This window comes from Tachypleus tridentatus, chromosome 8 (assembly GCF_004210375.1).
Source record: "Tachypleus tridentatus isolate NWPU-2018 chromosome 8, ASM421037v1, whole genome shotgun sequence".
Taxonomy (NCBI): domain Eukaryota; kingdom Metazoa; phylum Arthropoda; class Merostomata; order Xiphosura; family Limulidae; genus Tachypleus; species Tachypleus tridentatus.
Window position 1 is genome coordinate 126,360,310 of NC_134832.1, and position 23,495 is coordinate 126,383,804.

At 31.8% G+C, this 23,495-nt stretch overlaps 1 pseudogene across 1 annotated transcript in view; it reads left to right on the forward strand.

Moving 5' to 3' along the window:
* LOC143223440 (twitchin-like) overlaps positions 1 to 23,495 on the forward strand; it is a 255,270-nt pseudogene that overhangs the window by 136,947 nt on the left and 94,828 nt on the right. Inside the window, exons 49-62 of the transcript XR_013012917.1 lie at positions 589 to 745; positions 1,215 to 1,520; positions 2,379 to 2,680; positions 3,380 to 3,661; positions 3,925 to 4,230; positions 10,576 to 10,878; positions 11,466 to 11,747; positions 12,222 to 12,521; positions 12,962 to 13,264; positions 14,201 to 14,482; positions 14,775 to 15,074; positions 17,149 to 17,451; positions 18,112 to 18,387; positions 19,195 to 19,398. The product of XR_013012917.1 is annotated as a twitchin-like (transcript). The remainder of the gene's footprint in view (positions 1 to 588; positions 746 to 1,214; positions 1,521 to 2,378; positions 2,681 to 3,379; positions 3,662 to 3,924; positions 4,231 to 10,575; positions 10,879 to 11,465; positions 11,748 to 12,221; positions 12,522 to 12,961; positions 13,265 to 14,200; positions 14,483 to 14,774; positions 15,075 to 17,148; positions 17,452 to 18,111; positions 18,388 to 19,194; positions 19,399 to 23,495) is intronic.

A 23,495-nucleotide genomic window follows, 5' to 3' on the forward strand; every position in this document is an offset into this window, starting at 1 on the left:
TAATGTGACAGTCAATCCCACTATTCATTGGTAAAAGAGTAGCCCAAGAGTTGGCGGTGGGTGGTGATGAATAGCTGCCTTCCTTTTAGTCTTACACTGTTAAATTAGGGACGGCTAGCACAGACAGCCCTCGAGTAGCTTTGTATGAATTTCAAAAAAACAAACAAACAATTAAGTTTATATTAAAAACAAAGTTGGCTTCAGAGGAGAATGGCAACATAATTTTTTTAGATGCTCAAAAATAGTAAAGTGCAAGTAAGTCTCACAATAAACCATGATTGTGTTAGGATAAATATAGCTTAAGTATAAATATTTTAACTTTATATAATTGTAATTAAACTCTCCCAAAATGAGATGTGAAAAAATTTTAAAATTAATTTGGAAAATCCAAGAAGTAATTCATTTTTTATAATATGAACATAGTTTACTTGAAATATTGCTGATTTCTACATCTGTAGAATAGTAATTCAAAAATTACATTTGTGTTTAATAGTAAAGACTTATTGTAATAATCTTTTATTGGTTTATTTGTTGATATAATCTTAGGAACAAATAAATATACCTGTATTTAAAACTGACATATTTCAGGTTGTGGAAAGCAAAGATCATGTGGAGATAATCAATGTTGATTATAATACAAAATTAAACATCACTGATGCACTCAGAAAACACACTGGTCTGTACACTATCATAGCAGAAAACGAATATGGAAAGGATGAGGCAGAAGTGGAAATTATAGTATTAGGTATTTTGTTATTCACTTGTTATAATATTTAGTCAAAATATTGTGTGTGTGTGTGTGTGTATGTATATCATATTGCATGTACCATGATATTTGGTATGTCAATTTTAATTGAATTATATGTTTAGTTTCAGTATAGAAATATTGAAGCTATTTTGAATAAAGTTTTTTTTTTTTAAATTACTGTATTAAATGTGCTTTTAAAGTTTGTTTTATGGAACTTTTGCTTTGTATATATATTGGGTTCCTTCTGTTAATATGAAGTGACATTTTGATACTTCAATAAATGTACATCAAAAACATGAATTTTTTAAAATCTTTGGTTTTTAGACATCATGTTTTTAATGCTAATTTATTAAAGTATAGAATACATTGTTCATTTAGTTTTAAATATGTTTTTAAATGAATCATATCACCTGGTTTGTCAAGTTTTGGGTATGATAGAAATTTGACTTTTGATTATTGCATATAGGAGCACCTTCAAAACCTAAAGGTCCCTTAAAGGTAGAAAATGTCCATTCGAAGGGCTGTAAATTGAAATGGAACAAACCTGAAGATGATGGAGGAAAACCCATCCAATATTATGTTGTTGAGAAGATGGACAAAGAAACAGGCAACTGGCTTCCAGTTGGCCGTACTGACTCAGACAAACCAGAAATGGATGTAAAGGGTCTGACACCTGGCAAGGATTATGAATTCCGTGTAAAAGCAGTAAACCCTGAGGGTGAATCAGATCCACTTGTGACTGACAGTGCTACTACAGCAAAAAATCCTTATGGTATGTATAATGGTATTTGTGCATTATACAACCTTCTTTCAAACTTTAAAATATCAAACAAATAAGTAATTTTTATGTTCTTTTATTCAGAATTCATCACCAAAAACATAATTCTTATAGCTTATCCTTATATCCTCTTAAATTTTTTTTCTAGTTCATGTGGACTTCATAAACTATTTAAATGCTGAGTTTTCATTTAAAAAATATTCAGTATGTTAAATAATGATTTTAATAAGTTAGTATTTAATCCATTATTAAAAATCAGCGTATTTATTTCTTGACACAATTTTAAAAACTTTATTGAAGCCATCAGTGGATTTCACTTTAAAAGCAATAGAAGTTTTTAAAACTGTGTTAAAAAAAGAACTTTAATTTTAATTATTTTAAATAATACACAAATGCTGATTATTCATATTTAGTAACTTGTGTGTTTATAACATTAAAATTACAGAAGCTACAAGGGACTGTTGTTATTTGTAGCATGCAAAGTGCCACGTTTTCTAACATACAATTCTCTGATGTAACTTTAAGATTATGTAAGAGTGGGTTTTATGTTGTATGGTATACAACACTATTCAGCCCAAAGTAACATTTTGTGTAATTTTAAAATGTAGAATAGAAGTTGTAATCATTGAAAATAATTACTTACCTAGCTCACAAAAAACATAAAAAAATTTATTAAAAATAACAGGCATGTAAGGACTTGATGTTATGGAATTTAACCTGGTATTATGGTATGTTAATGAACAGTTGGAGTTGGTAATTGAATACCTTTGCAGATGAGAGTAATAATGAATAAACAATCTTCTCTTTTGGAGTACTTTCCTTTATGTTGCAGTTTCAATCATTATCTTATAGATGAACCTGGTGCTCCTACAACACCTGAGATTGTTGACTGGGATGAGAAACGTGTGGACTTGAAATGGGAGGCACCTAAGAATGATGGAGGTGCCCCTATTACAGGCTATGTAATTGAGAAGAAAGAACGATTTGGTGCAGATTGGGAACCATGTATAGAAACAGATACTCCAAAGCCTGAAGCAACTGTTCCAGGTCTGATTAAAGGTCAACAATACCAGTTCGGGTTCGAGCTGTCAATAAGGCTGGACCAGGTGAACCTAGTGAACCCACAGGAAATCATATTGCCAAAGCAAGGTTTTGTAAGTATCAAAATAAAGTTAATTGCTTAATAATAAAGATCTTGTAGTTTTACTTTTAACTTGTAATTAAGTTAATTTTTAATAACTGTTATTGATACATGATAAATTATTTTTGCTAAAATTAGCCAAATCTCATATACAGTATGTGCAACTTTGATATAAATGTAATTACATTAAGGGAGAAAATTAGTTTTAAATATTGTTTGTAATTGACTTCAAAAAATAATTTTTTTATCATTTATTTGTTTTTATTGCAGAAGCCTGATTTTAAAAGAACCATTTTTATAATAAAACTTGTAAAAGTGCACAGCATAAAATGTTCTTAGTCAAATTATTATGAATTTGTTTATTCTGTTATCATATTGTGAAAGGAATAGCTGAAATTTGTGTATCTGCAACTGTACAAATTTGTGCTAGATACACAAATAAATGAAGGTCAATTTTATACATACATATAGGCAGAATTTCCATTTGATTTTGTTTTAATTTAATTTACTTAACTCTATCGGTATTAATTTTCTCTAAAAATGTATATATATATATAATTTAATACATGTTTTTCTTCTCTTTCCAGTTTCATTCATTTAGTTTTAATGTGATTGAAAGTTTTATAATTGGTGTTGAATTAAAATATCTTTATTATGGGGTTTATATTATGTTTATTATTTTACTGTATTTAATTTTTCTGTTTAATTTTAGTGGCACCAAAGATCATTCGAGACATCTTTGAACCCATCAGGGTTAAGGCTGGTCTAAATGCTAAATTGGATGTAGAAGTTATTGGAGAGCCTCCTCCAACCTTGACCTGGACATTTAAAGACAAGGAATTGGAGTCAAGTGACAAAGTGAAAATCAACAATGAAGACTATCATACACACTTGCAGCTAAATAATTTAACCCGAAAAGAATCTGGAAAATACAAAATTACAGCTGTCAACAGTTCTGGAAAAGACGAAGAAGACATTGATGTGATTGTACTTGGTAAGTGGCCATTTCAGTGTTGGATAAAATGTTATGTTGATCAAATTACAATGTTTTAAACCAAAGATACTTAATTTTTGGAAAGTAGAAACAAAATCGTTTTTTATCCATTAGATTGCATTTCATTTAGACAATTATTTAGTTATTTTTAAGTTAACATTTTTCAGGGAAAAATAATTGTATAATATATCACTATAATATTTATATGTGAAAATCAAATAGAACTTAGATTATGTCTAACACATACTTTTTATCATTTATAGATAAACCATCTCCACCAGAAGGCCCATTAGATGTCTTAGATGTTCATGCACATGGATGCAAACTGAAGTGGACTGAACCACTTGATGATGGAGGGATGCCTCTCCAAGGATATCAAGTGGAGAAAATGGACACTGCAACTGGTCGCTGGGTTCCAGTAGGACGAGCAGAGAAAGATCAAAATCAAATTAATGTGCCTGGATTAGAACCAGGAAAAAAGTACAAGTTCCGTGTGAAAGCTGTTAATGATGAAGGAGAATCAGAACCACTGGAAACAGATAGAGCAACTGTTGCTAAAAATCCTTATGGTGAGAAGCACTTCTTTGTATATAATATGTGTGCTTTATGTATAACATAATGCATAGTTTTGATAAAACATACCAATAAAACTTGAAACTTACATGTTTAGTAGAAAACTAAAGTGTGATAAGAAAGACAAAGAAAATCTTTTTAAGGATTCTTTTCAGGATTTCTCACAGTCATCTGTTTATATTAAATTAAATGAGATATATTAATTTTTGTAGAAATAATAATAATCATGGTTTAAATTACAAGAGTTTTACTGAAATAAATTTATTAAATTTGTAGAAAATATTAAAATAAAGATATGTTTGGTCATACAGCTCTTTAAAAAATACTAATGCCAAATATTAATCAAAGTTAAATATATAGTACCATCTTAGAAATCATGTATGAAATATTGAAACACACAAACATAAGTTGTCATCATCTATTAAAGATACAAATTCCAGTATCAGTAATGGATAAGCATGTATGACAGAGTCATCAAAACAGAATTTTGAATGCTGCAAATATGAGTGCCACTTTTTTTTAAAATGTAATTTAATTATTTTCCCTACAGACATATCTGTATATAAAGGATTAATGGTAACAAAGAAACTAAATAGATTTCGATTAGTTACAGCAACCTATAGGTGTGAAAGATTTCTAAAGTGTACTTTTGAGCTCCATGTAGAATTTGTCACTGAGCAAATGTGTAACATCCATTTTACATTAAAAATTTATTTAGAAAAGGTTTCAATCGATTAATAAATTTGATAAAAATACTTTTTTGTATAGAGATCTCAATAGGTAAATATTAGAGTAAGGAACTTTAAAACTATTAAGCCTTTAAAATGCACAGTTCATAAAGTAACTGCTAATACTAACTAGGCTTACGAAAGGGATTATATAAACATGATGTTTAGTGGAACAGATTTTTAGGATTTGTCCAGTAAACAACATTGTACATTAGCTCTCTTCAAAATAACACTTGTATCATAAAAGTTAGATAACTTTACAGATAAATATTCCTACATTCCTTTTCCCTACACTTTTTTACTAATTGTTGATTAAGTTTTTTAATTATTGTAGTTGCCTTCTCTTTTTAAAAATACTGTTATATTTTGGAAAAAAAATTAAAACTGCCATCATTCATTTCATTAACACCCCTCCATGTAACTAACAATATTAATTGTGCAAGAGCTGTAACTTGTAGCAAAAACAGTCATTTCCAAGATAGTAACTCTTCACACAAATTAACTTGAGATTTGTATATCATTAGTCTTGAGCTAATTCCCACTTAAAAATCACATGCTTAGTGTTAATTGTATTAGCATGTAATGACCTCATCATACAATGATCACTCTCCATAAATAGGAGGGTAACACAACCTTCTTGTACAATAACTTCCGAGAAGCACTTCTGTGTAAAATAATGCCATTTTTTTATTTTGTTTCCTGTTTTTCATCTTATTCAATTACATGAAATTTCCTGTTGTGAACAGAATTCTATCCTTGTTCAGGTTAATTGATTTTTTCTTCTCATTACTAAAGTAGAAAAGAAAATATATAATTTTTTTACTTCTGTTTTACCATTATGAATTCTCAAGTGATGGTAACATTTATTTCATTTTGTAATAGTGACAAAGTTACTGACATTGGACCTGTGGTTATAGTTGCTTCTGGAGGCTTGTTGTTTGTGATGGAAGTGACAGCTTCAAGAAATGATAGGTTATGTCATGCACACTGGGCCTCTTCCTCCCATCTATTTTACTTCAGTTATTTCTTCTTAGTTCAAATATTGCTAGGATGACTGTGATTTTGATTAGCTGTTTCCCTTCACCAGGGTTTACTCTTGGTACTATTCTCTCTGTGGATGAAACCCAATCTTTCATTCACTTTTTTTATTTTATATGATTTCACTGGTATGTTCCTCACTTTCTCGTTCTCCAGTGGCTTTTCATTCCTCTCATTCTGAACCTCACACAATCCATTCTTATGAATATTTTCTCTTCCCACCTTCACCTCACCTGATATTAAAGTTCATGCTGATTTATTTCTTAAATAACTGCATACCTACACTCATATGTCTTGTCCTCTTTTAATGTTTAAAATCTTTATCCTGGCTTACAGCTATTACACCTCACCTGATATTAAAGTTCATGCTGATTCATTTCTTAAATAACTGCATACCTACACTCATGTGTCTTGTCCTCTTTTAATGTTTAAATTCTTTATCCTGGCTTACAGCTATTCTACATTTCTTTTTTTGAAATCCAATCTTTAAAGTCTCTTTTTATCTACTTGAGTGGGTGGGACTCTAACTTCAGTTTCACTTTCACTTGTTTTTCACCGCTCTCTTTTGCTGCCTCTCATCTCTTCATCTTACTTCTGAGGCACTTCTTCATGCTCATTTTCTTAAGAGATTAGTTTTCTCATTGTTAGCCACTTTGGCTTATACTACTATTTCTGCTCTATCCTTTGTTACTTGGCCTTTCTGATATAGAGACTTGTTGGGTCTAGCTCTTCTAACTATTGTTCACCTGCTTTACTCTTATCTCTGTGTTTTCGTTGTTTTTTATCTTTTTCTTCCTCTGGCAGACTTCAGAGTATTCCTTACCCCATAGAGACCTGGGGCAGCCCTTGGTATCTCATCTCTTTCAACCTTGTCCTTCTGTTCCAGTTCCTAGGCCTTATCTCCCTTATCATTTTCAGCTTCCTGATTCTCTTTTTACTATCCTAACATTTTCTCCCATCATGGTTATTTTTTGCCATACCAGTGACTATCCTGTTTATTCTATTCAATGAGTGCTCATCCATTTTATTTTTCCAACTTTAGTCTCTATTTGCAGGTGACAGGTAAGTTTTTAAGGTTTTTTCTCATAGCTTTTTTGTCCACTTTATCCATTCCCTACTCCTGTTTTCTTTCCTCCTCCAACTGGCCCAGTTTATTTTTCAACATATTGAGGATGTAGTCTTAGATGTATTTGCCAAAAACACCACTGAGAGAGTACTTATTCCCACTGCAGGATGACCCAGCATGGCCAGGTGGTTAAGGCATTCGACTTGTAATCCATGGGTCGCGGGTTCGAATCCCCGTCACACCAAATGTGCTCACCCTTTCAGCTGTGGGGGCATTATAATATGATGGTCAATCCCACTATTTATTGGTAAAAGAGTAGCCCAAGAGTTGACGGTAGGTGGAGATGACTAGCTGCCTTCTCTCTAGTCTTACGCTGCTAAATTAGGGATGGCTAGTGAAGATAGCCCTCGTGCAGCTTCGTGCAAAATTCAAAAGAAACCAAACAAACTCACTACAGAACATTTCTTTAGTCTCTTTATAATTTCCAAGATGATCAGCAAGTGGTATATAACTTTGGCTGTCTTGCTTCTGTAAGGATTGGAAAGAGGAAGTTATTCTAACTAGACTACTCATTGGTCTCAGTTTTTTAACTCATCCTATTCTTTTATCTGGAACTGATGCACCAGTGAGTAGTCTGGGTAACATTCAGATCACAATAAGCCACATTTTACTTTCTTGCCATCTTTAAGACTCTCAACAATGGCGCCATTTTAAACATGTTCTGTCCCAAGGTTTGTCCATAACGTTAGATAGTGTTATTGGTGATGGTGACACTGTCTACCTTGGTAATATTTTTAGTTTTTGAAAGGCCATTAATCTTCTTAATGCCATTTTTAAGTTTTTTTATTATTAAAATTTTGCTACATGTCTTTTAAAATGTTTATTACTTTACTTTTTGAAAATGACCATAACATCAAAGAACTTGGAACCAGGACTGGAAAGGCCAACTTCAGGTTACTGACAGTGGTTTTGTACTTACATGTTAGTCTTCTTGGCATGTTGTGATAATTACAATTATGCTACAAAAAGTTCTTTACAACTTGCATTACTGTAGTTTTTCTCTTAATGTTGTAGACTGGATGTAAACATTGGTTTTAATGCTGTTTATGTTTTTTTAAACTTTGTCTTGTTTTACCTTAATTTCCTTTTATGAATTTTACTAAATTTACTTTAATTTTAACTTTTTATCGGTGTTTGGTACAAATAGCCTAGCTGTTTTGTTTCATAACACATTAAATCAACCAACCAACCACTGTGAATCTCTCTACTCCTCTTCTCAATGACCTGTCTTGGTGGCTCAGTCATATCAGTAATATAGTAGGCATCTCTAACCAACAAAATTATTTCAGGCAGGTGAGTTCCAGAAGAGTGTTGACTTTGTAACAATATCCCTAAGTTTCTCACAGTTCCCCAAACATATTCTCATTCACTACCTCTTCTCATGGACCAGTTAGTGGTGATCCATTCTCACAATTCCATGGTCATTTCTGATATCAACCATCAGGGGGGCAGGGTATCTAAAGGGTAGTAGAATGCCCATCCAGGGCTCTACTTCCATATAGTGAACCTGCTATTTTGAGTTCTCTCCAATTCTGTACATTTCAAAGCTTGTCACGTGGCAAGAGCTCTAAATTTCGTGGTGAATCACGTTTCTTGACCAAATTTGATTTTACCCATGAAGTGGCTTCTCAACCTTCAAGTTTATTTTTGGGATTTATTGCATTTGATCACATTCCTAATTGATATTTTTACCACTCTTTTTAATGCCAAGATCCTGGTCTCTGGTTAATCAATTTTCAGCTTTGATGGTAAATGCTTTCAACCGTGACTAATCTCACAATATTCTAAATGCCTGTTCTCTTCTTTATTTCCATCTTTGTATCCTGACTGTGATATGCAACACACAACTCTGGTTTTCTCTCCTTTGTCAACCATCATCCAGGTCTTCCTCTGCCTACTTCCTCTTTCTCTCTTTTATTGTAATTATAAATTTATTATATTATTTAAAATGTACAAATCATATTCATACTAAAGAGAAAAAAAGACTAAAACAAATATTTTAAAACATTTCCAAATAATTACAAACTACACATAAAATTTAACAGGAAAGTTTTAAGTAGGATTGTTTCATTTCTAAAGGTCAATATTATATTTAGTTGATGAAAAATTATCTTTTTAAAACTAAAGAAATAAAGAAAAGTAAAATTTTAAGGTTACAAAAAGTTGGTAATTGGTATGTTAAAAATTATTGTCCTTAGACAAGTGTTAAGAATGATTATGTTTTTTTGCAATATTAAAAATTCTGCAAGTTATTCTCTGCTTCTGATAAATTTTGTAGGATAAAACTGTTAATAGTTAGAGAATACACCTTTACTTTTTGTTAAAATAATTATTTGCAGGAGAGCACTTGTGTTTCGTAATTTACATGAGAGACTTTCTACAATTATTACAGTTTCTTGTTTGTAATAAAATTTTTGTGAATATTTTGTTTTAATTCAATAAACAAGCCAAAATTATATGTTGCAAAAATATTTGAAACTAATTTTATGAATGGTTATTTTAAGAATTGTATTTCAAGTGTAGAAATTTTTAGAAATCTTGTTTGAAAATATGCTTTTTTTCTTAAAGAGACATAAGATTTTTTCTTAGTTTTTCCTTAATTAATTTTGTGCTTTTTTAAAAAATGTTTTCACAAGTGAAAGTTAAAGATAGTTTAGTTTCTCAAACATACTTCAGAAGTTTAGAAGTAAACAAGCAAAACTGAATAAATAGGATGACTGTTGGAAATATGAACTTTTTGTAGACATTTTTTGAGTTTATTGTATCTATATATTATATGTATATAGACATGCATACATTGGCTGTTCACTTTATTATGACCTATGTAATCCTGTTATACTTTACATGATCTGAACTACAAAATAAATTATATTGACCAGATGATGTATCATCTGGTCTCTACATCACTTTGCTCATCTGAAATTTACTGTCCATCTAACAGGCATGGAAAAAGGCAAAGATACTAAAATGAATCATTCAAAAAAGGAAGAATAATAGATTTCTTCACTCCATGAATTGCATACAGTATTAATGACTGAATGGAAAATATTCCTTCAGGACATGGAGTATTCTATGCTATGTCATATCATGGCCGTTATTTGAGCATAAAGTGGTCCATAACCCATTTTTAGGTAATAGTCCTCAATAAAGTGATCAGCTAGTGTTTGTGTATGTTTGTTTTGATGATTTGATATTTATGATATTGGACAGTAGTGAGTAATCTTGTTTAATGTTTTCTCACTCAAGAAAAGCATTTAATAACATGAACTAGTTTTTTTGTAGTTGCATCTGTGGATAAATAAATAAATAAATATATATATATAGGTAGTTATTAATAGGTTAGTGCTTGATAATACAAGATAATTGAATTTTTCTTTTACAGTGTATGTTAATTTGCCTGTATTGCTCTATTTCAATAATTTTTCTTATTGGTTCTTTTTGAATTACAGTGGAACCAGGGAGCCCAGGAGTTCCTAAGATTGCTGATTATGACAAGGACTTTGTACAGCTTGAATGGGATCCACCATTTAATGATGGAGGAGCCCCAATTACTGGCTACATCATAGAAAAGAAGGATAAGTACAGCCCTGAGTGGCTTCCTGCAGCTGAAATTCGTGGCAATACAACACAGGGGAAAGTTCAGGGCTTACATGAAGGTGAGAAATATGAGTTCAGGGTACGAGCAGTCAATAAAGCTGGACCAGGTGAACCAAGTGAAGCCATTGGCCCTCATACTGCTAAGCCTAAATTTTGTAAGTTTTAAAAATCTTTGTATTTCTAAAATAAAATATTTTGTCATTAATTATTTGCACACCAAACAATTACTTTGAAAGAAACCTTAAACTGATGATACATGACTGAATATCCTGTTCATAAATTATGTAACAGTTCAGTTTATTCATAGATAGGGAAATATTTATACATAAGAACTAAGATGATAAATTTATTGCACAACATGTTAAGAAATCTAAATTCTGTGAAACAGTTAAGTTACAAAACTGATGTGATTAAGAAATCTAAATTATAAATTTTCAAAGCAATTTTTTTCTGTACTATATTTAGTACTTTAATTGAAAATTAAAAATTCTGATGCTTTAAAATATACATGCTTACATTGTTACTTATAGTACGTTATGGTATAACAGTATAGGTGAATTATATATAAAACTTTCTATGAATATACAATTGTTGTTAGCAATAACTAAATGTCTTGTTCTCTGAGTACATAAGATCACCCAAGTACATTGCATATTCTTAATAACTCAAAGAGGAAAAACATTTTGTTGAATTTTGTTTCAAAGGTTCAGGATATGTTTACTAGCTTTGTTTTTCTTTTAAGTAAAACCCAAAATTGACCAAACAAATCTGAAGAACATAACAGTGAAGAGTGGACATCCAGTAAGCTTTGATGTGAACATCATTGGTGAGCCTCCTCCAAAGGTAGAATGGATCTTTAAGGAGAAAGTTCTTGAGATAAGCGAAGCATACAGGATTGATAATGTAGACTACAATTCAAAGTTTTATATCATGAGAGCCACTCGTAAAGAAAGTGGTATTTACACCATTACTGCAACCAACAGCAGTGGAAGTGACAAAGCTCAGGTTGAAGTGACAGTTTTAGGTATGCTTCAATTTAGCAATGATTAAATAATACACTTTTTGAGTTCTACTTCAAGTAATGTTATTCCAATTAAGAGGAAAAGCATGTTGCAAGATACAATATCATTGTGATGTTAAAATGAATTCACGTCCAGAATTTTGAATTCTTCTTTTCATAAATATATTGCAGGATCTTCATTATGAAAAACATTTAATGAAGATCCATATAAAACCTTTAATTTAACCTTACATCTCATATCATGCATCTTTTTAGTACAGTGATGCTCCTTAATTTATTAAAGAGAGTGGAACATAAAATTTTTGCTCACAGGTATTAAAGAAAGAAGAATTATAACATAATTAAGTGCAAAGTTCAATGTAATGTATTTCATTTTTATATTTCAATTCTAATATTTCAAACTTCTAAATTGGATACTTTTTGTCAGTAGCATGCCAATTTTTCTGTTAATTTAATATCTAAAATATTCATCCTCAGGTAAGCCAGGCAAGCCAAAAGGACCTTTGGAAGTTAAAGATGTCCATAAGGAGGGCTGTTCATTGAAGTGGAAGGCACCAGAAGATGATGGTGGTGCTCCTATTGAACATTATGAAGTGGAAAAGATGGATGAGGATACTGGTTTGTGGCTTCCTGCTGGAAAATCGACGGAACCAAACTTCCAGATTAATAACTTAGTCCCAGGTAAAAAGTACAAGTTCCGTGTTCGTGCTGTGAACAAGGAAGGTGACTCAGAGGATCTAGAAACAGATCATTCTACCTTAGCCAAAGATCCATTTGGTATGTGTTTTATTTTATATTGTATAAATATACATGGGTTCAAGAATGTGCATGACAACTTTTGCTTAAACCACTTAAACATTTTGTTACTGCAGTTTATGGAAGTCTAATAAAGAACATTTTTAATGCACATTTTTAAATATTGAAGTTCCAAGCAAAGCAGTCTTTAGATTTTCAGTTTGGCTATAACATTCTGTTTTAAAACAAATCTAGTCTGAAAAGAAATAAAATGAATAAAGATGATTAAGTATTGTATGATTTAATAAAACATAATATATTGGATTGTTTACAGTTTTGTAACCTGAAGTTGGACTTATTTGATCATATATTTGTTAAGTAAATTAACATATCATATTGCAAGATGTGAGAAAAAAACAGATATTGTGATGTTTTGTCAAATTAAAAAAAAATATGCTGCTGTTGCATTTTCTTTATGCCAGATGCGCCAGGAAAACCTGGTCGTCCAGAACCAGTCGACTGGGATAAGGATCATGTGGATCTCAGATGGACACCTCCTGATAAAGATGGTGGTTCACCTGTTACTGGCTATATTCTAGAAAAGAGGAAGAAAGGAGCTCACAAATGGCAGAAAGCTAAACAGGTGCATGGGGACATGACCACAGGAACAGTACCAGACCTTGAAGAGGGTGAAGAGTATGAGTTTCGGGTTGTAGCTGTGAACAGGGCAGGGCCAGGTGAACCCAGTGAAACCTCTAAAAGTGTTGTAGCCAAGCCCAGAAATTGTGAGTTTTAAGTACCACATTTTTAATCTTACTATTTTATTTTTCTTATTTATATCACAAATGAGATAAAAATGTGTCAGTAAAAAACATTTTTTTTCTCACAGATGAATGGTTTAATATTTCTTAAGTTTAGGAAGTTTTATTTTGACTGATTCACTAGTTTTTCTTTAATTATTATTAATCTTTTGTATAATTAGTAACATAAGCAAAATTTCACTGTTTTGCCTTTACCTACATGATTTGTATTTTATTAATGAATATTTTTCTCAACAGTAAGTATTAAACAAATTAAGGAATTTTTTTATTTCATCCAGAACAACTGTTTTGTATACTTAATTGGATTATCAATTTTGAAAAGTATAAATTGAAGAAATATAACCTAATAAAACAATCTCAATCAAAGAGTCTTACATTATATTTTAATATTCAATCACAAATAAAGGCTATTTTCATTTGGTTGATGTTTCGTTATGTATTATATTAATTAATGAAGTAGGTAGAGCCTGAGTTATTATTTTTGATGCATTCTTTATTTATCATAAATTTCAAATATTTTGTGAAATATGAATTTGTTTGAAGAATATATCGTTGTAATAGAAAATTATATATGTGAAAGCGGCTGGTATAGGTAGAGAAAGCCAATTTTATGTATATAGTTTTCTCTGCAAGTGAGTTTTCTTGTCATCACAGATTATTGTTGTAATGAGTTTATTACTGTTTTACACTAAATAAGCAACATACATACAGAAGTGATAAAATTCATGATTACTAACCTGAAATGAACAATGTGATTTCATGAAAAAAAATACACAAAACAAAATCATAAGATTACATAAATAGATGTATTTAACTATGTAATTTTGTCATTCAATCATGATTTTGTAAATAAGTGAAATCCAATTGATATTGAATTTTTTTTTAATTTTTCTAATACAGTGGCCCCCTGTATTGATCGCACTAATCTCAAGACTGTGAAAGTACGGTCTGGTGAAAAGGTTCACCTCGATGTTAAAGTTCAAGGTGAACCTCCACCAACAATCAAATGGCTTTTAAAAGGTGAAGCTGTGAAATCAACAGATAAATTAAAGATCACAGTTGAAGATTATCACACTGTGTTTTCACTGAAGAAGTCTAGGAGGAAAGATAGTGGTACATACACCATTAGTGCTAAAAATGACTCTGGCAGTGATGAAGCTGCAGTTGAAATTATTGTGCTTAGTAAGTAATATTTCTTGTTGTAGATTTCTGTTAGCAGGAATGTTGTGCTGTATGTGGATTTTTATACACCTTGTATTGTACAGTATTGAACTGACTGAAGTCTACAAAATGTCATTTTAGATGTCACATTTTATTTTATTCATTCTTCCTTCTACGTGTAATTAAGTATTTTTTTATTATAATTAGCTATTAAATGTTATTAATTTGGTAATGAGAGTAATGATTTCAGAACATGCAGTGTTAGTAAAAAATGTTGTGCCTACAAAATAAATATTTTATATTTAAATTTTAGGCAAACCAAGCAAACCTAAAGGACCCCTTGAGGTATCAGATGTTCATGCAGAGGGCTGCAAGCTGAAATGGGACAAACCAGAAGATGATGGTGGTGAACCAGTTGAACAATATGTTGTAGAAAAGATGGACACTGAGACAGGTCGATGGGTTCCAATCGCAACTTCAAAAGAGCCTGAAGCAGAAATTAGTGGACTGTTACCTGGAAAAGAGTACAAGTTCCGAGTAAAGGCAGTGAACCCAGAAGGAGAGTCAGAGCCTCTGGAAACAGAAAAACCAATGCTTGCTAAAGATCCATTTGGTAATTTGAAGATTTGAACTGTCAAGAAAACGATGTATATACAGAGAATGCTCTTGGGTTTTCTGAATCAAAAACACTCTATATATGATATAGTATCTTTTCATATCTATAGTTTATATTTTTTATGGATATATATTTCTAATGTGTTGTAGTAGTTGAAATTCTTAACAGATGTTCTTGACATCATTAGTTCTGTTGTCATAACTAAATGAAAAGAGAGGGAGAGACATGGTATATACCTTCTGTTGTAAGTTTAAACATTATCTATGCATTACTGGTAGTAATTCTATATGTGCCATTTTTCAATAATGTGTCTTTCACATATTGTGACAAATGTTTATTGGTTCTATAATATTAAATGTTAGGTTATGTTCATCAGTTGTTAATTAAAGGCTTTTACTTCTACTTCTTGTTGTATGAGTATATACTGTGTTATTGTCTGGTGTAGGATTCTTCTACAGTAGGTATCTGTGACTTGTTGGTGGTAATTGAATCATAAATGAACAGCACATACTGCATTTGTTTTCAAAATAACAATATATGTATATATTTGGAACAAGTCACGTGTATGTTCAACAAACTCTTTACACTATAGAGATTACAGACATATCATAAACACTATATATAGTTATCTTCTTATCAACAACTCACACAGGCCAATTCAGTTGCTTTAGAATTTCAGTTGACAAGCTGAACTATTTACTCTATTTGTATCACATAGGATTCCATGTGTAGTATAGTTGCATAGTGCTATTCCGTTAATTGTTTAGTCTTTTTTCTTCACTACATCTTCTGGTCCTCTTGTCAAAGTGCACTCTGACTGATTTAGAACCATGCTTTGATGGAATAAATTATTCTTCGTATCTTCTTTTTTACTGTTAGTCTTACCCTAACATATTAAATGGTAGGCCTATGTTAATCACTTTGTGGCAGTTGACTTCAAGCAAACATTTTCCTTGGCTGAGCTCCTCATAACATTATTATTTGTTCTTTGTCTTTCTTTTTCTTGTCACCTTACACTATTTAAATGTTTATTACTTAATTGTATGTTTGCTATATTCTTGATATCAATGAGTTACAAACACAGCTTTTAATAATCATCTACTTTTGACACTTACAAAAACTAAACATTTCAAATATTCATTGACAAAATTAACTAATTAGTAATATCTAGGTTAAATACTTATATGTTGTGATACATAAGATGTATATATAGCAAAACTAAAAAATTAATATTGAACATGTAAATTATTTATTTCTGATATGAAAGGAGCTGTGATAATAAAATTAGTCATTAATGAAATTTGCTGGTAAGTTCATTGATCAGTTACATTCAGCATATTAATTATTTTCAAGTGTGACAGCAATAATAAAACACTTACTGACAAAAACTGAATTTTAACACCCACAGTCATCAGTTTTATATTTAACAATAGATTAACATAATGATAATATTCCAAGTACTTAGATAGTTACAATAATAAAAATAATAATAATCACAATACCAAATTTTGATTAATTGGTTTTTTTCTCAGTTTTAATACCAATTGATTAAACAAATTTGAATTAATCAAAAATAAATGATACTGAAAAGTTATAATAGCACACTTTGATTACTGGATAGCTGGATTTAGTGAAAACAGTAATAATCTGAAACACTAACTTGGATTAATTAATTACTTTTGTGACATCAATAGTCCCCTGTTGGACAACAGTATGTCCAGTGATTTACAATAAGGGGTTTGATTCCCTTCAGTGGACACAGCAGATATCCTGATATGGATTTGCTATAAGAAAGAAAGAAACATACAAACATTAATAGATGTAATTATGATTAATTAATGAATAATTTTGTGATATTGATTTAATTCTAATTTTAAATAATCAGTTTTGATATATGATACAAATGAACATTATTGATATTCATAGATAATCAAGCTAATTACTCAGTCTGTTGAATAATAAATGAAATTTTCAGTTTACTAAGGAAAGTTATTTTTCTGTAAAGTAATGTATTATATAGGAACACTTTAATGTATGTATATAATCCTTTTGTTTTTCCTTAATCTCCTAGATGAACCAGGAAAACCTGGTAAACCTTCAGCTAAAAACTGGGACCGACATCATGTTGATCTTGTTTGGGATCCTCCTACTAAGGATGGAGGTTCACCCATCACCAGCTATATCATTGAGAAAAGAGATAAATACAGCACAAAGTGGCAGAAGGGAGTGGAGATTATTGGTGATAAGTGTGAGGGTAGAATACCTGATCTCATAGAGGACATGGAGTACCAGTTTAGAATTCGAGCTGTAAACAAGGCGGGTCCAGGCAACCCCAGTGATCCATCTGAAACTGTTATTGCAAGACCTAGATTTTGTAAGTATAATTTTGAAGGAATGTTATGCCATTTCACATTGTCAGATCACAGCACATTAGAAAATTAATTAGTGGACTTTTATTTATGAATTTTAGTATACTTGCAGATAATAAGTAACTAAGATAGTAGGCACACTCTGATTTAAATTATTAGTTTTTGTTTATAGACTCTTTCTTTGTTTCACTTAAATTTCTTTACACTTAGGTTTAGAAATATATGGGATACTTTACTGTTTTAACGCATCCAGTATAGTGTTGAAAATATGTCTAGTCCTGTGTGTAACTTATTGTGAGTATTGGGATGCAGAACAAAAGGTTCTACTCTTAAGCTATTGTATTCTGTTGAATTAATTGGGTACTACTGAATGGTTTCTCTTAGGAATAGCTGTGCCCGAATCTTGAGGTTTTTAACTTTTTTGTTTAGCACACATTTCTACTTTTAGATACTGTTTGGGTTGAAAGTACAAACTTTATCGCAATGCACATATTTTAAAAAGAGATTGGGATTTGAAACTTCTGCATTATACACTATACATACTAAGATATATTTTTCAAGTTAAATAAAAATTTGTTGTTCACTGAAGTTGAGAGATATGTTTATATGTGTGTGTCGTTTCATGTTTATTTTCTTTTTTAATTACTTATAATTTTAATCACCAGTGGCACCTAAAATTGAAAAGATGAAAGATCTAACCATACATGCTGGGCAGTCTGTTAAATTGGAGGTGAAAGTCATTGGAGAACCACCACCAAAGAAAATATGGTCCCATAATGACCAAACTCTACAATCTGATGGACATGTAACCATAGATTCTGAGAAATACAAAGCAAAGTTGAATATCAGTAATGCCGAACGTAAGGACAGTGGTGTATATCACCTGACTGCTGAAAATACTTCTGGTAAAGATGAAGGCACCTTGCAAATCACAGTTCTGGGTAAGTATGTAAGACAGTATTTTGCTCTTTTATTTTTGGTTTTGTGTCTTTCATTAATCAAACTTTATTATGATACAGGATATTTTCATACTTATAAATTTCTTTCTCAGTAAAATTTTATTACAGCAAATATAAAAATTTGAAACTATAAGTGTTCAACTTCTTCTAATATAAATATTTATTTTAAAAAATTGCTAAAGAAATAAGTTTTAATGATTTTTGTCACTCAGATAACTTTTTATGTTCAAATAACTTTTCACCCAAAAACATATTTTTGCCAATCTTTATATTTAACTACAGTTATAATGATCCTAAATACAACTTAAAAGTTATGAAATTAGTCTTAGCTTTATATTTTTCTGATTAGTCTTCAAAACTGAAGTTCTTACAAAGAAATTACTAGTTTATAGATTTACAGAGGGTGGACAAAAAGTGCCCTCCCATGAAAAATGTTGTTAATTTGTTATATTTTTTATTAGATAACAAGAAAAATATGTAAAACTATATGTTTTTAAAATGCACTTGATGGGATCTGTTCAAATATATTATCAAATCCTAATTTCAACACAGGCTTTCATAAATAGCTGAACTTTTCATGAATTTAGTTACATTTTCTCATGAAAAGTGTTGTACACCTAATGTAAGTTCTTAGATCTTCTTATGTCAGATAACCTATAAAGTATATTATAATAATAATAAACTTTTTTCAGATTACATTTTAAATGTACTTAATGTTAAGATAATTTTGATTTGTGATGACTAAAAAGGATTTTTTGTTGACCAAAAATATCTTTTATTTACATACAGACAAACCTTCCACACCAGAAGGCCCACTAGAGATTTCAGATATTCATGCTGAGGGCTGCAAGTTGAAATGGAATCCACCAAAAGATGATGGTGGAGAACCTTTGGATCATTACTTAGTCGAGAAATTGGACAAGGAAAGTGGTCTTTGGCAGCCCATTGGTCGCTCATCCAAACCAGAAATGGAGGTTCAAAATTTGACACCAGGTTTGTAAATGTATCATAAGTTAATTTATTAAGGAATTTTTGTCATCTTCTTATTAAGGTGAATATTTCTCTGTGAAAATTTAAATAGTAAGTATTTAAATGTTATAGATATCTTTAATTTATCCTTCCCTAATTGCCACAAAGAAAGGAAATATTTGTGTAAATAAACTATCATCTGTAGTATAATTGAACATGTGAAGATATTATGATTGGCTGTAAAAGTATTTATTACAGTGGTATCACAGGAATCTTTATTAAGTTTTATATTCAAAAATACCTATCTGCTTCTAGCCCAATTGTGTATGGCGCTCTTTATGCTTTTAAAATATTAGCACTTTCTACCTGCTGAAGCCATAATGAAAGTAAAAATATATTGAATATATCACAATTATAGAGATCAAATGAATAAACAGGAACATTCTGATACTGTAATTTACATTCTCTAACACATATGATTGTTCCTGTTTAATCCTGTTCTCTTTATGCAAAAATTGTTTTGCATGTCACAAGCCTTGAACTCCCAAATACCCCATAATCAATGTGGTTTAACTGCATTTCACATTTAAGTCATTATGCAACAACCTGCCATTAGGAGGAGTTTGACACACACTCCTGATGCACGTGACTCCCTTTATTCTATTGTACCAAACTATCATTTCTCATCAGGCAGTGATTGAGTGCAGACGTTTTTCACTTACTCTTTTTTTGTATGCTCAGCTCATTTTCTTTTGTAAAGTAGTGATTTACTTGATTTATTTGCAACAGTTATTCTTGTCTATAGTAGTTTTGCCAAGAAACTTATCTTTGTTTATTCATTTTTCTTTTCATTTTCAAGTTATTCATGCTTAAGGAGAATTCTGTAGTTTGTGTTTTATAATTTTCTGTATTATTACTGTTACTTTGATCGACAATACTAGATTCATGTATGGGGTGTCTCAATTGAGGATTTTCAGCTATCATTTATCAGGAGATTGATCATTAGATGAGGCATCATTTTCCTCCCAATACAGATTGGGCTCCTCCTGCATTTTCCAGATCTGTTCATAATGTCTTGGATTTTGACAGTTTTTTCTTACTTTCTACCCATACTGTGCTTTCTCATGCATCGTCTATGAAATATACTAGGTTTAACTCTGCTTTTTTGGATATACTTTCTCAAGTGTGTTCCATTTCCTTGTTTTAAGATGATACAGTTTCTTTTTTAACATGATACCCATCATTAGGGTCCCTTCTCCTGACATCAGGGCTCATGCTAAACATCCTGTTCTTCATTTGAGGGTTGGTGTTATCATGCCTCATCATTCATGGACATCTTCAAGCTTTGGTTTATCAGAAGCAACTTAACTTTTTTTCAATTCCCAGGAGTTAGTCACTTTTGCTTATGCAGGAGGCTGTTCCTGATAATCCTATCTATTTCTCTCACTTTCTTTTTTTCCACCTTCAGAGCCCTCATACATCATTTGTCCAACATACATCTCTTTTCTAAGGCACTCTACAGATCCTCCTAATGTTTTTTTTTTGTGAGGATACACTTTTCCTCCTTACTCCTCATTGGCACTATTGTCATTTTTGGCCATATCCCTTCACTCATGATTTTGTTTCTGCTGGAACCTTATTGGAAAGGACTATGTTTTTTACAAATTTATGTTTTCCAATTATTTTTTATAGTTTCCAGGTGGCTTTTTTTTTCTGTCTGTTTGTTTTTGTATTTGATTTTTCCAGAGTCTTTAAACTAAAGTGTTGATTCTGTGATTGGACATCTTCCATTTTTCTGGGAGCCTCAACTCCATTGCCCATTGGAGGAAACTATTAAATCAGGCATGTGGCCCATGCCTCAAACATTCATTTCCCAATATTTTTATTGAATAGCTGTATCTTCCTAATGGGGGTACTGCTATTTGACTGTTACCTTCTTTCAAACTTCGTTGCAGCTGTACTGGATAAATTATTTATATATATATATGTTTTTTCCTTCTGAGGACATGTGTCAATTAGGATTTGAATCCTGCTCAATGGTGGGCCTTACCTATCCAGGTATGCTTCCTATATTGTAAACCTGCACTGTACAGACACAATATATACCATGGCCTATAGTACATGCTGTTGAAATGGGGTGTTTCACAAGAGTTATAGTAGGTTTTTCCTCTCAGTACATTTGCTTCATTAATAGAATTACATGGATAAAACAGAAGAGGATAGTTACCCATTCCTGCTGTTTCTTTGATTAAATAAATCAGGAGCAGTCTGCTTTTTCAAAATGGGGTTTTGTTTTCACCTTTTGTACTGTCTCCAGTATTGGCATTCATCTGGACTATCCATTGTGTTTTATCATTTTTTTTCTTCTTCTAGTGGAGTATGAGAGTGTTTGTTACTTTCCAGTCCACTGGGGTGGTGGACCACACAGAAGTCCTCCTGAATATGCTTACTTCCATTCAATTGAGATGAAGGCAGTGGTATTCTACTTTTGTAAATGACATATAATTCTCCAATCATGAGCTTCACCTCTTTGCAGTGGGTACTATAGATTGATGTTGTGCCCAGCCTCTGTGCAGTTCTATACAGAGGTTGCTTATATTTTTTAGATGCAATCCACTACTGCACACTGGGAGTCAAAAGGTGTCATTGAATAATAACTCTGTGTGGTCCTATCTAGAGAATGAAGTTGTGCATACCTGCACATAACTACACTCCATTCTGTGCAGTGTGTTGTAAAGGTTGATGTTGCATATGTCTTATGTTCGGATCTCTAAGGAGTGAAATTGTTTATATTTTAATAGAAGTAATCTGCTTCTGTGATGCGGAACCCACAGGTTGTTATTGCTCTGCAGACTTTATGTAGCCTTATCAAGAGTATATTGCTGCTTTACAGTAGATCCATCATACTGTAGTCTACCCCTTTAATTGAGATACCACCTGCATGCTGGTTCCCAGTGAGTAGTTTTGGATTAGAGCTGAACCAATCAACATAAATTCTCGTATGTGTTGGTTGTGTTTCCTCTTCCTCACTCAGTTTGCCTCAGTTATTCCCAGAGGTTGATGTGGTGCTCAGTTTCTCTGCAGTTCTATCTGGAGTATGTAGTTGCTATATATGTCTAGAGGTGATTCATTTCCTATGGTGGGATTGAGAAGGTAATATTTCACTTCAGTTTCTGTGTGGTTCTGTATAGAGGATAACATTGATCTGGTTATTAGTTTCTTCTCTCATACTTCACTTCTGGGTGTTTTCACTGCCTAAGATTGATGTGGTGCAGTGGGTTGCCAGTCTGATTCATTTTTAGTGATATGACCTGCCTAAATGTCATTTAGATGTTGGATTCCAAGATGAGTGGTTGCTTGCAGATTTGTAGATCAATTTGCATGGTATACACTTCTGTTACACTTAACTTGAGAGGAAGATGGTGTGGACCCTTTCCTACCACAAGTCAAAGGTTGTATTCTTGATGTTACTCAGTTTTGAGTTAGAGTTGACCAGCCACATATGGTCCACCATGCCCTAGCCTCTTCACACCTCTGGGGACATTTTAGCTTTTCCCATATTCCTGTCTGTAAATAATTCATGTCCATTCTTTCTTCTATGGGATGAAGATGCAAGTATACTGGGGTTCGTATTCCACCTCAACCATTTTTCTCCCACTTTTTGTATTCCTACCACTTTTTACTAGTGTATGCAACACCTATTTCCCCACTTATACAGAAGTGGTGTAGTCTCCCACATGTGTTTCTTTCCCAACAGGGATTCTTCAGATGCTTTTAAAGAATGCTTATTTCTTTCATTCTCACTGGTCCCTGCATCTGTTCAGTGTGGGATTCTGGCTATGCATGTGAGAAGAGGTAATAAACTGTATTAGAAGTTATTATTTTCCTATACTTAAAATAGATTTTTGATATGTATTTACACTTCCCATCCCTTCTCCCTATTGAAAACCACTGCTTTCTTTTCTGCCTAATTTGAAGTGATAGTTTAGTAGGATCAAACAGAAGGAGTTACATGTGACAGGAGGGTGTATCATTCTCCTATTGGTAAAGGGTTGCTGCATGATGATTTTCATGTGAAATGCAGTTGAACCACCTTCATTGTGTGGTACATGGAAGTTCAA